The following is a 14,100-nucleotide window of genomic DNA, read 5'->3' on the forward strand; positions in this document are numbered from 1 at the left end:
TTTATGTTTTGGTTTTTAATGTGATTAATCATGCTGACTGTTTTAATTATGTTGAACCATTCTAGTACCCCCTGGTATAAATACCATTTGATCATAAGGAACAAATTCTTGGATAAATAGTTGTAGTCTTTGTGATAGGCATTTGCTTAAGTTTTTTGAATTGATGTTCATTAATGATATTGGCCTTTAGTTTCCTTTCCATGCTTTATCTTTTTCTGCTTTAGGCATTAGGACTATATTTGACCCATTTAAAAAAAAGATTCTGGTAGATGCTTTCTTTCTCACTTCTTGAGAATAACTGGCAAAGAATGGATAGGAAATGTTACTTAATTCTCCTGTGAATTCATCAGGTCAAGGAGTTATTATTCTCTGGTCTCATTACTGCATAAATTTCCATTAACAATGCAGAGCACAACCTATCCATGTTTTCTCATTCTAGACTTTTGTTCATATCCTCCCACTCTACATCATACTCTCATGGCCTTCCTTATATTCTCTTGACATCAGTCAGAATACCATTGCAGGCCTCAAACTGTCTAATCATTATCCTTTGTTGTTATCATATAACCATGCCATACATTTCTTTGATGGAATACTTTATTTTTTTCTGGACCTTCTTTTATTTTCTTATTTATTATTTATTGCAGTCTGTTCACAATGAACATGTCTCTCCATTGCTCTCTAATCATAATTTTTAAGCCTTAGGAGAGTGTAATAGTCTATGATGCACAGTTATAGAATAATATCAGTAGAACATCTGCATTAAAATATGGCTCTCTCTTTCATAGATAGGGGTCATTAAATAAGCTATGAAATTAAATACACTATCCTGTTTAATTCTATATCTAAAACATTGTCTTCCTGTTATGTCTTTATCTACAGCTTTATCTCTAACTATAGCCATATCTATAGCCAAATATATATGTATATATACATAAATATATAACTTTAGTGATCTTTCCACTTAATAAGGCTAAAAATAACATATTTCAAGATATTAGAAAATAAGAATTTTTTGGTTTACTTGATTTTTCCTATGTGGTCAATTACGGAAAGCTCTTTGGACTGATCAAAGATCTTTCCCAAAAGGCTATAACATATTTCAAGATATTAGAAAATAAGTACAATGTATGCAAAAAGGTAAACTTAGGGAACTTTGCCCTTATCCCTTTTCAACTTGGACTTTGAGTTAGAGTTTCTCATTAATATGGGTAATATCCTTGAAGAACATATATCTCCTGATTTATACCTTGAAAATTACTGTTGATCATAAAATATCAAACAGACCATTTAACAGTATTCTGAGGTATCATTCAAGGGAACTCAGGTAATTTTGCTGCATATATGGGAAATAGCCTATGTATGTTGTTCAACAAACTTAAGTGTTTTTTTTTTGTCATCAATAAAAAGTAAGTACAATAGGATCATGTATTCTCTATAACTGTCAGTGAAATGTCTTGTACTAAAAATGTGATCAACTATAGAATAGATTTCTAAAAGTTTACCTAATACTTTTATCATGAATATATGATATATAATATGCATTTATATATGTATAAATATTTTCAAGTGATTCATTATATTTTTATATAAGCATATAAGTCCCTCTCTACAAAATTTTGGTATTGAAAAAGAGCAAGATTTGTATTCTGTGATATTTGGTATCTTTTCCTCTTTTGCATGCCTTGATAATTTTATGGTTCTGACAACTGTGTCACTTTGCAGAATAGATTTCCTTTACATATACTTGGCCTAGCCAGCTTTTTCCATCTTTGTTATTTTCTTCTCATTTCTATCTCCCTTAAAAAGATATGTGAAATGGCAATGTGATAGTCTAAGTGTGGTGCTTCACTTTCCTCAGGGGCATCAAGAGTTCTATTTTTTAAGTGTGTATGCAGATATTTTCCTTATTTGATCTGTGTGCTGCCTTTTTTTTTTTTTTTTTTTTTTTTTTTACAGATTCTTCCTTTAACACCATTAGGACAATTTGACTTAGTTAGATCTCTGCTTGGGTATCCTTTGAAATAGTTTTCAACCCAATAATTACTATTGTAAAAGGCAATAGTGCTCATAATCTTCCATCATCCTATTCTGTAGGGTTTTTACAAATGAGTTTATCTTCTGAACCAGTGTTGCTCTTGTCTATAATATTTTTTTCCTTTGATAAGTAACATTTATGTGGTATTTTATAATTTCTAAAGTAATTTATTTTTATTATCTCCTTTAGTCAGTATATTTTGACTAAAGCACTTTAAAACCTTTTTGGACCTTCTATGGTAATTAATTTCCAAGCAATATATTTTAATTACTATTTTTTCAAGTAATTGTTGAGTATTTTTTTTTAATTTTTGCTCTAATAAATTGGTAGCCCAGCTATACAGATAATTAGTAATGACTATCAGATGAGTAATGAGTTGTTTCCTTTCTGTAAAACTATTATTAATTATATAATTTTAATTTTATTCAGTGGTTAGTCTACCTCCTATTGATTTTTACATTGCCTTTCTATTTTATTTTTTTCACAGTAGAATTTTATTTTTACAATTACAAGTATAGTTTCAACACTCATTTTTGTAAGATTTTAAGTTCCAAAACTTTTCCTTTCTCTTTTTTATCTCCTTTCTCCTCAAGATAACAAGCAATCTTATATAGATTACATATGTGCAATCATTTAAAACATATTTCCATATTAGTCATGTTGTGAAAGAAAAAAAACAGAACAAAAAGGGGAAGAAACCATGAGAAATAAAAAGCAAACAAAATAAAAGGTGAAAAAACATGCTTTGATAGGCCTTCAGTTTCCATACCTCTCTCTCTGTATGGAATTTTCCATCCAAAGTCTATTGGAATTGTCTTGGATCACTGTAGTGCTGAGTTAATAATCATATCATAGTTGATCATCACATAATCTTCTGGTTTTATTTACTTTACTCAGCATCAATACATGTAAGGCTTTCCAGTTTTGTTTTGTTTTTGTTTGTTTGTTTGTTTGCTTGTTTTTCCTGAAATCAGCCTGTTCATCTTTTCTTATAGAACAATAATATTCCATTACATTCATATACCATAACTCAGTCATCCATTCCCCAGCTGATGGGCATCCAATCAATTTTCAGTTCCTTACCACCACAAAAAGAGCTGCTACAAACATTTTTGCCCATATGGTTCCTTTTCCCTCTTTTATGAAATTCTGAATTTCTTGAGGTAGCATAGGGGAAATTTCTCTTTGCTTTGTAGTTGAACTTAGAAACCCACCAATTCTATTTAAAAATAACTAATATATTCATAATCCATTCACCAGATTTTGACACTTAGATCCTCAGAAAGATTTTTTTTTTGTCTGTTGCTAGGACTATACCTGAAACCCTTTCAAAGTAGTGAAACCAGATAGAAGTTATGCTCTATGTACAAAGCCTTCAAAAAAGTGGGATTACTTAAATGTCAAAATAAAAAAAAATGGGGTACAACATTGCAGAGGCTGAAAATGATTTGTAGTAAGAAAATAGAATATTAAAAGTGGAGGAGGAAGAAATGTATCCTGAAACAAACATTGCTAGCTACTTCCACTGGATAATTTCTAGAGTAAATACTATTCATATCTTTAGATATACTATTAGAAATCTATCTTTTCAGTGGCATAATTGTGGTAAAGAACTATAATTTTCTGGGGGCTCTGTTAGCCTTTTAGACTAATTGTTTATGTCATGGTGTAAATACAGAGATAGTTAAGTAATAGATACAGCTTCAAGTTTTGGCAGGCTGTAAGGATGTTGTCAGTATCACCAATTGCTTTTTTTTTTTTTTTTTTTTTTTTGTAATCTCTAAAGATTAAATACATGTTGATAATTTCATTTATTAAATGTTTAAATTGTTATTTTTAATATCATTCCTATAAATCTTTTGCTTTATTCTTAACTTCCTCTTTCATGAAATTGGATCCAAGTCTGTTATTATTTTCCACTCATTTTTCACATGTATCAGAAGTTATGTAATGGCCCTTGTCCTAGGCAACAAATCTGGCCAGGCTCTGCTGTAGACTGTGGCACTATATACTGGACTACTAAGCTAGTCTCTGTGTCTCCTGACATTATTCATCATGGTGTTTGGTGCCAGTTTTAGTCTCCTAGGCCTGTTCAGTTTACATTCCTCGTTCAAGGAGATGCCAAGAACCAGCAAGAAGGCATTTATTAAATTGGACAGGGAGACATTACAGAAAAGAGGGAGCTGGATGGATGAATATTTATCTTTACAGAGCCCCAGCAACAAGAGTTGGTTAAATTGCCCACAGTTACTTGCTTGGTGTTAATGTTATACCCCTCCTCCACAGTCAGTGATAAGCCTTGAGTTATGTAAAGGAAAAGAGAATAAAAACCTGTGCATGTGTATGTGTTCACATGTGCATACTGAAGAGATGACTGGAAGCAAGGCATTACTTATTAAACTGTATATTGTTCCTAAATAATGGCATTTTTCTATGCATGGAACTTAACAGGCAAAGGTCTTATTGGTTTTTAGATTTTCAATGAATAAAAGTGAATCATACATAAAAATGTTTTTATCTTTGTCCCTTAATAGGTCAAATGACCCTCTGAGTCTGATCTACTTCAAATAGGTCTGTAAATCACAGCAGTCCATAATCACAATCTGAATTCTGAACCAAGTATAAGATATATAATGGGAAAAGTAAGCACTTTCTAGTTTGAGGACCTAGATTGAAATCACAGCTTTGTTATTTTCAGCTGTAAAGCAAATCACATCCCTTTTTAATGCTCCAGTTTCTTCATGTAAAGAGATGAGATTAGACTAAATAATATCTAAATTAGTCCTGAACTATAGATTACATGAAAATGGTCTTCATGAATTCTAATTGAGGGGCAGATTTCTAATAATTTATCTAAGGACTTGAATAGCTTACTGCTGAATATCATTTACTTTAGAAATTATCCAGTAGAAGTAGCTGGCAATGTTTCTTTCAGGATGCATTTCCTCTTCCCCCTCCTCTTTTCATACTCTATTTTCTGCCTACCAATCATTTTCAGCCTCCACAAAGTCCTACTGCATTTTATTTTAATCTTGACATGGAAGTAACCCCACTTTTTTGAAGGCTTTGTAAATGTAGCAAAACCTCTATTTGGTTTCACTATGCTGAAAGGGTTTCAGGTATGGTCCTAGCAACAGACAAAAATCTTCTTTCTGAGGACCCATCTAAATGTGAAAATCTGATGAATGGGTTAGGAATCCATTAATCATTTTTAATGGCATTAGTGGATTTCTATGGCAAATTTCCCTTAAATCTATATCTAACTATAAAGCAAACATAAGCTTCTCCTGTGATGTTTCAAGAAATTCCACATCCAAATACTGACAAGTTTTTTTTTTTGTTTTTTTGGTTTTTTCCTGAGTACTGATGATGTAAAATTTCTCCAAATTCATGGATTATAAACCATACCAGTGATTTTTAAGATACATGGCAAGCTAAGCTCATTCACCCTGAAAAGTATTTCTAATTTGTTATTAAGACAATAGGTAGAAGTCATCTCTATTTCCTGGTGAACAATTGATTTCTTCCTTTTTTCTTTTTAAATAACTTCTTTTGATGACATATTATACCTCCTTTTGGATGTTTCTTCATCATAAATTTAACTCTTTCTTCTGACAAATAAAAAGGATTAATAATCAGTACAAGTATCAAGAATGAAAATATAAATAGTCCCTTATTGCTATAGTCTCTCACTTCTGTGCTGAAAAGTATTTTTCATCATTGACACTCTGAGACCAAGGTTGGTCTTGAAATTACTCAATTCTATGTTCCTTAGTGATGTTTTCATTTATATGATAGTAATTATCTTTTATATTTTTCTGAGTTCCACTTATTTTATTTTGATTTTCCAGCACAAATTTTCCCATGTTCCTCTGAGTTCTTCATATTTTTCATTTCTTACTAAATAATCTTTCTATCATTTTCATATACTCCAGTTTGTATATTCCCCAATCATTGGGCACTCTTTTTGTTTTCAGTAATACATAAAATACTATTACCACATAAAGTACACTATTTAGATGTGAACAGAAACTTTCTGTGTTTTGAGCTATTCTAGCCATATCTTTAATAGTCAAATCCCTAAATGAAAAGGGAAGTACAGCTTTGTCACTTTTCTTGCATAATTCCAAATTGTTATCCAAAGAAGAGTTAGGCTAACTACTGTTCTACTAACAGTTGGAAAACAATTAATTTTCTGCCCAAGGGATAGGAAGGAGTAGGAGTCAAAAGTAATGTCTAGCAAATCCCATAGGTGAAGAATGCTTATCTTAATCATTTAATGTCTAGTCTTTCACAGAATGATAAAAACTATTTAAGAGTCGTGATTTTTATATTTCTTTTCAGGGCTCACTATAGATCTTACTTCTGGCTCTTACATAGTCATTAATTAAGAAAAATTGTGTGTCTTGGTGCCAGGAAAAAGTATTTGAGAAAATACATTTGGTGAAAACATCCCAAATAATGTCATGTATAGTCATGGAATGTTAGAGCTGGGAAAGGTCTTAATATAGTTAGGCATACAATCACAGGCTTTTAGATTTAGAAGGGGTCTTAGAGATGATTCATTTTAACTTGAAGAAGTTGAAGCCCATAGGATCAAAATCCCTCTCCTAAAATGACACAGGAAGTAAATAGTATAGTCAGATTAGAAACTACAAGTCTTGATTCACAATTCATATAATAGACACCTAGCATTGATTTGTCAAATGAAATGGATAAAGAACAGTCCCCATCATAAGAAATATGAGCCATATTACTCTTTCCTTAAGGGGATATAAAATTCTGGTGGGCAGAAACTTATCTTTTCCCCCAAAAATGCTATTTGTTTCATGGAAGTCAACCAGTAATAGAGAAAATACAATAGTTAATGTGATTAACATTAATCTAAATAAACATTAAGTTCTATACAAAGTGATATGGGTTAAAGATTCCTTTCTAATTCCCAGCCCTCATGAATCCTAATGGGTGATATCTGGTTTTCCCAGCCCCCACCAGATCTGAGCTAACTTGGGTTTTCCCAGCCCCCATTCTAATGATCTGCTCAAGTTTACCCACCCCCCCCAGCCCCCAGCACAAACAGTTCCTTATCTAAAAATCCATTGAATTCTCTTCTAATTCTAACCCTGGCTGAAGCTCAAGCCATAGATCAACCTGGGACTCCACCCAGCTTCAAGATTACCAAAAGCCTCCATTATAAAAAGGGGAATCCTGGAGCCCACTCTTGGCAGGAGCCCCAAACATGGCATCCTTACACCGGCCATGTCAGGGTTCCTGTCCACCCAGAGCCAGCCTGGCCCCGGCATCTTTCTACCTTTACTTTTACTTCCAAACTCCAAATAAACCTCTTTTATTAATCTAGGTTTTCAGGGCTGTAAATTCCTTTACAGGGGACTCTTGCGCAGCTACTAGACCTTATTTAACTCTGTATTCTTGCGCTGAATCCAAAGGGGTTGCAGGGGAGCTCTATTTGACTTCCTGTACCCCAAACCTGCCACTAGACCTCAATTAACCCTAATTTCATCTAGATACCCCTTACCTAACTCTCATCAAAAGCAATGTACTAAATATTAAGGGAATAAAGAGAAAACAAAACCATCCCCATTGGAGTTTACACTCTAAAGAGTATGGATAAGATAAGCAAGATAAGTAAAATTTAAAGGCACCACCTAGATGCTTCCCCAGATATAGGGGATCCCAGAATCCTGTTGCCTTCCTGAACTATATTCATTTAGAAGCAGGTGGGAAGATGAAGAAGTTCAGGTTTTCTTGGAAAGGCCTGGTATAGAGGACTAAACAGACCATTGTTGTTGCTAATCATGCCCAATTCTTTGTAATCCCAAGGACTATATCATGCCAATCCTATTCATATAATTTTCTTGGCAGAGGTTCTAGAATATTTTGCCATTTCTTTCTTTAGTAAATCAAGTCAAACAAATTAAATGACTTGTTTAGGGTCATACAGTGTCTGAGGTTACATTTGAATTTGGCTTTTCTTGAGTCCAGACCCAGCACCCTATCCAATGAACCACCTAGCTGACTCTAAGCAGATGATTACCATAGTGTAAAACTGCTGACAATGCAGCTCCTGGAATATTGCCCAATGTGGTTATAAATTGGAATTTATCATGAAAAATCAATTTTTTTATCTCCTCAAAGGAATATGCATCTGCATCTTCCTTCCATTCTTGCTGAAAATATCAATGTTCCCTCATACCTTTACAGTGTAAAAGAAAGATAGATTTTTTGGAATCCTGTTTTTCAAAGACTTGAATTTTGAACTAAAGCATTAAAAAGTAGGATATATTGGGAAAATTAAAGGATTATTTTTGCAGGCTCCTCCCTCCCTCTTGTTCCTGTCTTCCTCATTGCTTCCAGATTCTTACAATAGCAAAGTAAAAGAAAATGCCTTCTTAATAGAAAGTTACAATTCTGTAATTTTAACTATAAGACCAGATAACATCTAATGCTATAATCACATACTCATTTCAATATGCAAATTATTCAGAGTGAATTTAACAATTCCACAAAATTCCCAGAATGAGTCAATTCCAGATCTGTTTACAATGCCTTACCACTTAACATAGACAATAATCCCAATCTATACTCTAAGAAAACAAAGTACATTCAAAGAAAATGCCCCCTCCTTTCTTTCTTTCTATCCATAATATATGCCATTCAGATGAGGATGAAGGAGTTGGGGAAATTAGATTAGGGAAAAGTTTATGACTCTCATCAAAATGCAATCTTCTATTAAATAAATATTCATTTTGCCATTTCACATAAGTAGTAAGTCACTGAGGAAAATTAAGATCTGAAACCACATAATAAAGTATTTGATGGCTTCAGAATTTAGTAATTTAATTGTGAAGTGTGTGTGTGTGTATCTGTATAAACTTATTTGTTAGGGCTGTTGTTTTTGCAGATTTTAAAGTGCTATATAAATGTTACTTGGTTACTTGTTGTTTTCATTATCTTGATATTTCCAATGGGATTGGTTCATTAATTTGGGCTCTCCCTCCATCACTGCAGTTTGCATAATGTCCATGTCCTCTTCATCTTCAGCACCTGTTATTTATGTATTCCTATAACTTCTCCACAGAAGGACAAATAAACAAGCTGTGATTCTTCCATTAGATTTCTTATCATGTGTGTAGGAATGTTGAATGGTCTGTTTTCTCTTACTCTTAAATAATCCACTTCTTTTTCTGGTTACATATCTCTTGTCTGATTTGCTTTTTATCCTTCTTCTAGTACACAGTTCTCCATCAATTATATACTACCTCTCATTTGTACTTAAGATTCATTTTTCTTTTTTAATTATAGCTTTTTACTTTCAAAATATATACAGGGATAATTTTTGGCATTCATCTTTACAAAAGCCTGTGTTTTAATTTTTCTCTCTCTTCCCTCCATCCCTTCCCCAGTCAACAAGTGATCCAATAAATGTTAAACATATACAATTCCTCTATACATATTTCCACAAATATCATGCTAAACAAGAAAAATCATCAAAAAGGAAAAAGATGAGAAAGAAAACAAAATGCAAGCAATCAACAACAATAATGAAAATACAATATTGTGGTCCAAATTCAGTTCCCATTGTCCTCTCTTTAGGTACAGATTGTGTTCTTCATCACAAGACTATTGGAACTAGTTTGAATAACCTCATTGTTGATAAGAACCAAATTCATCAGAACTGATCATTATATACTCTTGCTGTTACCATGTATAATGATTTCCTGGTTCTGTTCATTTCACTTAGCATCAATTCATATAAGTCTCTCCAGGTATCTCTGAAATCATTCTGCAAATCATTTTTATAGAAAAATAATATCCCATAACATTCATATATCATAATTTGTTTAGCCATTCTCCAATTCATGGGAATCCACTGAATTTCCAGTTTCTTGCCATTACGAAAAGGGCTACCAAAGCATCTCAGATCAAGCAAAAACAAAATTAGATCTAATTAAAAGAGATAAGAAAGGAAACTACATTTGTAAAGGGTACCAAAATAAAATAATATCAATACTAAACATAATATATGCACCAAGGTGTATAGCAATCAGATTCCTAAAGGAGAAGTTAAGAAAACTGCAAGAATTAGAAAATGTATGCTAGTGGGGGAATCACAACCTTGCTCTCTCAGTACTAGATAAATCGAAGTATAAAATAAATAAGTTAAGGAGATAAAAAGAACCCTAGAAAAGTTAGAGATGATAGGCCTTTGGAAAAAACTGAATGAAGATGGAAAGGAATATATTTTTCTCTAGGTGGTACATGGAATCTAGACAAAAATTGATTATGTATTATGTCATTAAAAAAAACTCAAAATCAAATGTAGAAAGGCAGAAATAGTAAATTCATTTTTTTTTCAAACAATAATGCAATAAAAATTGCATGTAATAAATTTCCAGGGAAAATAGATCAAAAATTAGTTGGAAACTAAATAATGTAATCCTAAAGAATAAATGAGTGAAACAACAAATCATAAGCACAATTGATAATTTCATACATTACAATGACAATAATGAGACAACATACCAAAATTTATGAGATGCAGCCAAAGCAGTTCTTAGAGGAAGTTTTATATCTGTAGGTGCTTACTTACATAAAATAGAGAAAGAAAAGATCAATGAATTGGCATACAACTAAAAAAGCTAGAAAAAGAGCAAATAACCCCCCAATTGAACCCCAAATTTTAAATTCTGAAAATAAAACAGGAGGCTAATAAAATTGAAAGCAAGAAAATTATCACAGCAATAAATGAAACTAAGAATTGGTTTTATAGAAAAAATTACAAAATGGATAAGTGTTTAGTTAGTTAATTTGGTTAGAAAAATGAAAGAAGAAAATAAAATTATTAGTGTCAAAAACTTTAGGGTGAACTTTGCATCAATGAAGAAGAAATTATAGCAATAATTAGCAGTTATTTTGCCCAACTGTATGCCAATAGATTTGATAATCTAAATGAAATGAATGAATGAATGCTTGCAAAAATATAGGTTTCTCAGATTAACAGAGGGGGAAAATATTGTTTAGATAGTCTCCTTTTAGAAAGAAAAGAAATTTGTCAAGGTATTAATCAACTTCCTAAGAAAAAATCTCCAGGGACACTTGGGTTTACATGTGAATTCTACCAAACATTTAAAGAACAATTAATCCCAATATTATGCAAACTATTTGGTAAAATAGGAGAAAAAAAGGAGTCATACCAAATTCATTTTATGATATAGTAACTAAGTAGAAAAAAAAAAGAAAATTATAGACCAATTTCCCTAATAAATATTGATGCAAAAATCTTAAATAAAATATTACCAAAGAGATTGCAGAAAGTTATTCTCAGGATAATATGCCATGACTAAGTAGGATTTATAACAGGAATGCAGGGGTGGTTCAATATTAGAAAACTTATTAGCAAAATTGATAGATCCATAACCAAACTATCAAAAAAATCATATAATTATCTCAATAGATACAGAAAAAGCATTTGACAAAGTCCAAACTCATTTTTATTAAAAACATTAGAGAGTATAGGAATTAATGAAGTTTTCCTTAAAATGATTCAATAGCATCCATTTAAAAGCCATCAACAAACATCATATATAATGAGGATGAACTACAACTATGCCCAGTAAGATCAGGGTGAAACAAGGTTATTCATTGTCACCATTACTATTCAAAATTATATTAGAAGTGTTAGTTTTAGAAATAAGAAGAAAACAATTAAAGGAATTAGAGTAGGTAATGAGGATACCAAATTTTCACTCTTTGCAGATAATATAAGGGTATACTTAGAGAATCCTAAAGAATCAACTAAAAAAAACTATTAGAGACAATTCACAACTTCAGCATATTTGCAGGATACAAAATAAATCCATATAAATCATCACCATTTTTATTATTATTACCAACAAAGTCCAGCAGTAAAAGATACTAAGATAAATTCCATTTAAAATAACTGTAGATAATAGAAAATATTTAGCAGTCTACCTGCCAAGGCAAAGATGGGATCTATATGAACCCAATTACAAAACACATGCTACACAAATAAAATCAGATCTAACCTATTGAAAAAATAATCAAGTGCTTATGAGTAGGCTGAGCAAATATAAAAATGACATTACCCAAATTAATCTACTTTTTTTAGTGCCATGCCAATTAAACTCCCAAGAAATTATTTTACCGAACTAGAAAAAATAATAACAAAGTTCATCTAAGAAAAAAAAATTGAAGGGAATTAATGGAAAAAAAGCAAATGAAGTTGGTTTACCTGTACGAAACCTAAAACTATATTATAAATTATTATCAAAACCACTTGGTATTGGCTGAGAAACAGAGTAGTTCATCAGTGGAATACATTAGTTCACAAGACACAATAGTCAATGATTAAAGTAATTTAGTGTTTGATAAAACCAAAGACTCTAGCTTCTGGACAAGAACACACTATTTCACAAAAATCACTGGGAAAATTGGAACTTAGTATGGCAGAAACTAGGCATTGACTCACACCTAACATCCTATTCCAAAATAAGGTTAAAATGGATTCATGATTTAGACATAAAAGAGTGATACTTATGAGCAAATTAGAAGAATAAATAATAGTTTATTTTTAATATCAGATCTGTGGAGAAGGAAGGAATTTGTGGCCAACAAAGAAGTAGAGTAATTATGGAATGCAAAATGGATAATTTTGATTATATTAAATTTAAAAGTTTTTGTACAAATAAAACCAAGATTGACAAGATTAGAAGGGAAGTGATTAAGTGGGGAGAAAAAAAAAATATATATATATATATATATACAAGAATTCTGATAAAGGCTTCATTTCTAAAATACAGAGAGAATTGACTTAGATTTATAAGAATTCAAGCCACTCTTCAATGGTCAAAGGATAAGAACAAACAATTTTCAGATGAAAAAATTAAAACCATTTCTAATCAAATGAAAAAATGCTCTAAATCACTGTTGATCAGAGAAATGCAATTTACAACAAATGAAGAACCACTATACACCTTTTAGATTTTCTAAAATGACAGCAAAACATAATGATGAATATTGGAGGAGATGTGGGAAAACTGGGACACTGCTACATAGCTGGTGGAGTTGTAAACTGATCCAACCATTCTGGAAAGCAATTTGGAAGTAAGCTCAAAGGGCTATCAAAATGTGCATACCATTTAATTTAGCAGTATCTCTACTGGGCCTGTATCCTGAAGTGACAATAAAAAGAGAAAAAGACCCACATGTTCAAAAATGTTTGTAGCAGCCCTTTTTGTAATGGCAAGGAATAGGAAACTGAATGTAAGCCCATCAGTTGGAGAATGAAAATGTTATAATATATGAATGTTATGAAATATTATTTTTCTATAAAAAACAATCAGTGGGATGATTTCAGAGAGGCATGGAGGGACCTACATAAATTTGTAGGTTTTCTTTTGTTCTCTATTGTGAACTTTTAAACTTCATTCTTCCCCCTCTCTTTTCTCCTCTCTTTCCCCCCAAACAGGCTATAGTTAAACGCGGATATATTTATGCATATATATGTATGCACATACATACATCTATATACACATATATCATATATGCACATGTATATGTGTATATAGGCATATATACACATATCTAAACAATATTAATATAACTGACATATAATGTAGATTTCTCTTTTGATGGAATCATCTTTAATTTTAACTTTAGAGGGGGCGGAGCCAAGATGGCGGAGAAGAAACACACGACTCAGTGAACGTCCTCACTCCCTCACAACCAATTAGATAAATTAAGTCTCAGAATTAGCTCAGGACTGATAGATACCATAAGGACTGGAAGCACGACTTACCAGCTGAAGAGAATCTGGAGTTTCAACAGGAAAGGTCAGTTCTCAGGAGAGGAATAAGAGAGACCAGCACAGACAGTGGGGTAGTGGCACACTGCGCCCATTGCACTGGGAAGGGCTCTGGGATCAGAGAAGCCACTGAGGTAAAGGAATCTGGCACAGGCTGTTAGCTCTTCTCTGCTAATTATTTAGCAGTTCAGAAGAGAAAGCCAAAATATTTTAAAAC

This window comes from Sminthopsis crassicaudata, chromosome 4 (assembly GCF_048593235.1).
Source record: "Sminthopsis crassicaudata isolate SCR6 chromosome 4, ASM4859323v1, whole genome shotgun sequence".
NCBI classification, from domain to species: domain Eukaryota; kingdom Metazoa; phylum Chordata; class Mammalia; order Dasyuromorphia; family Dasyuridae; genus Sminthopsis; species Sminthopsis crassicaudata.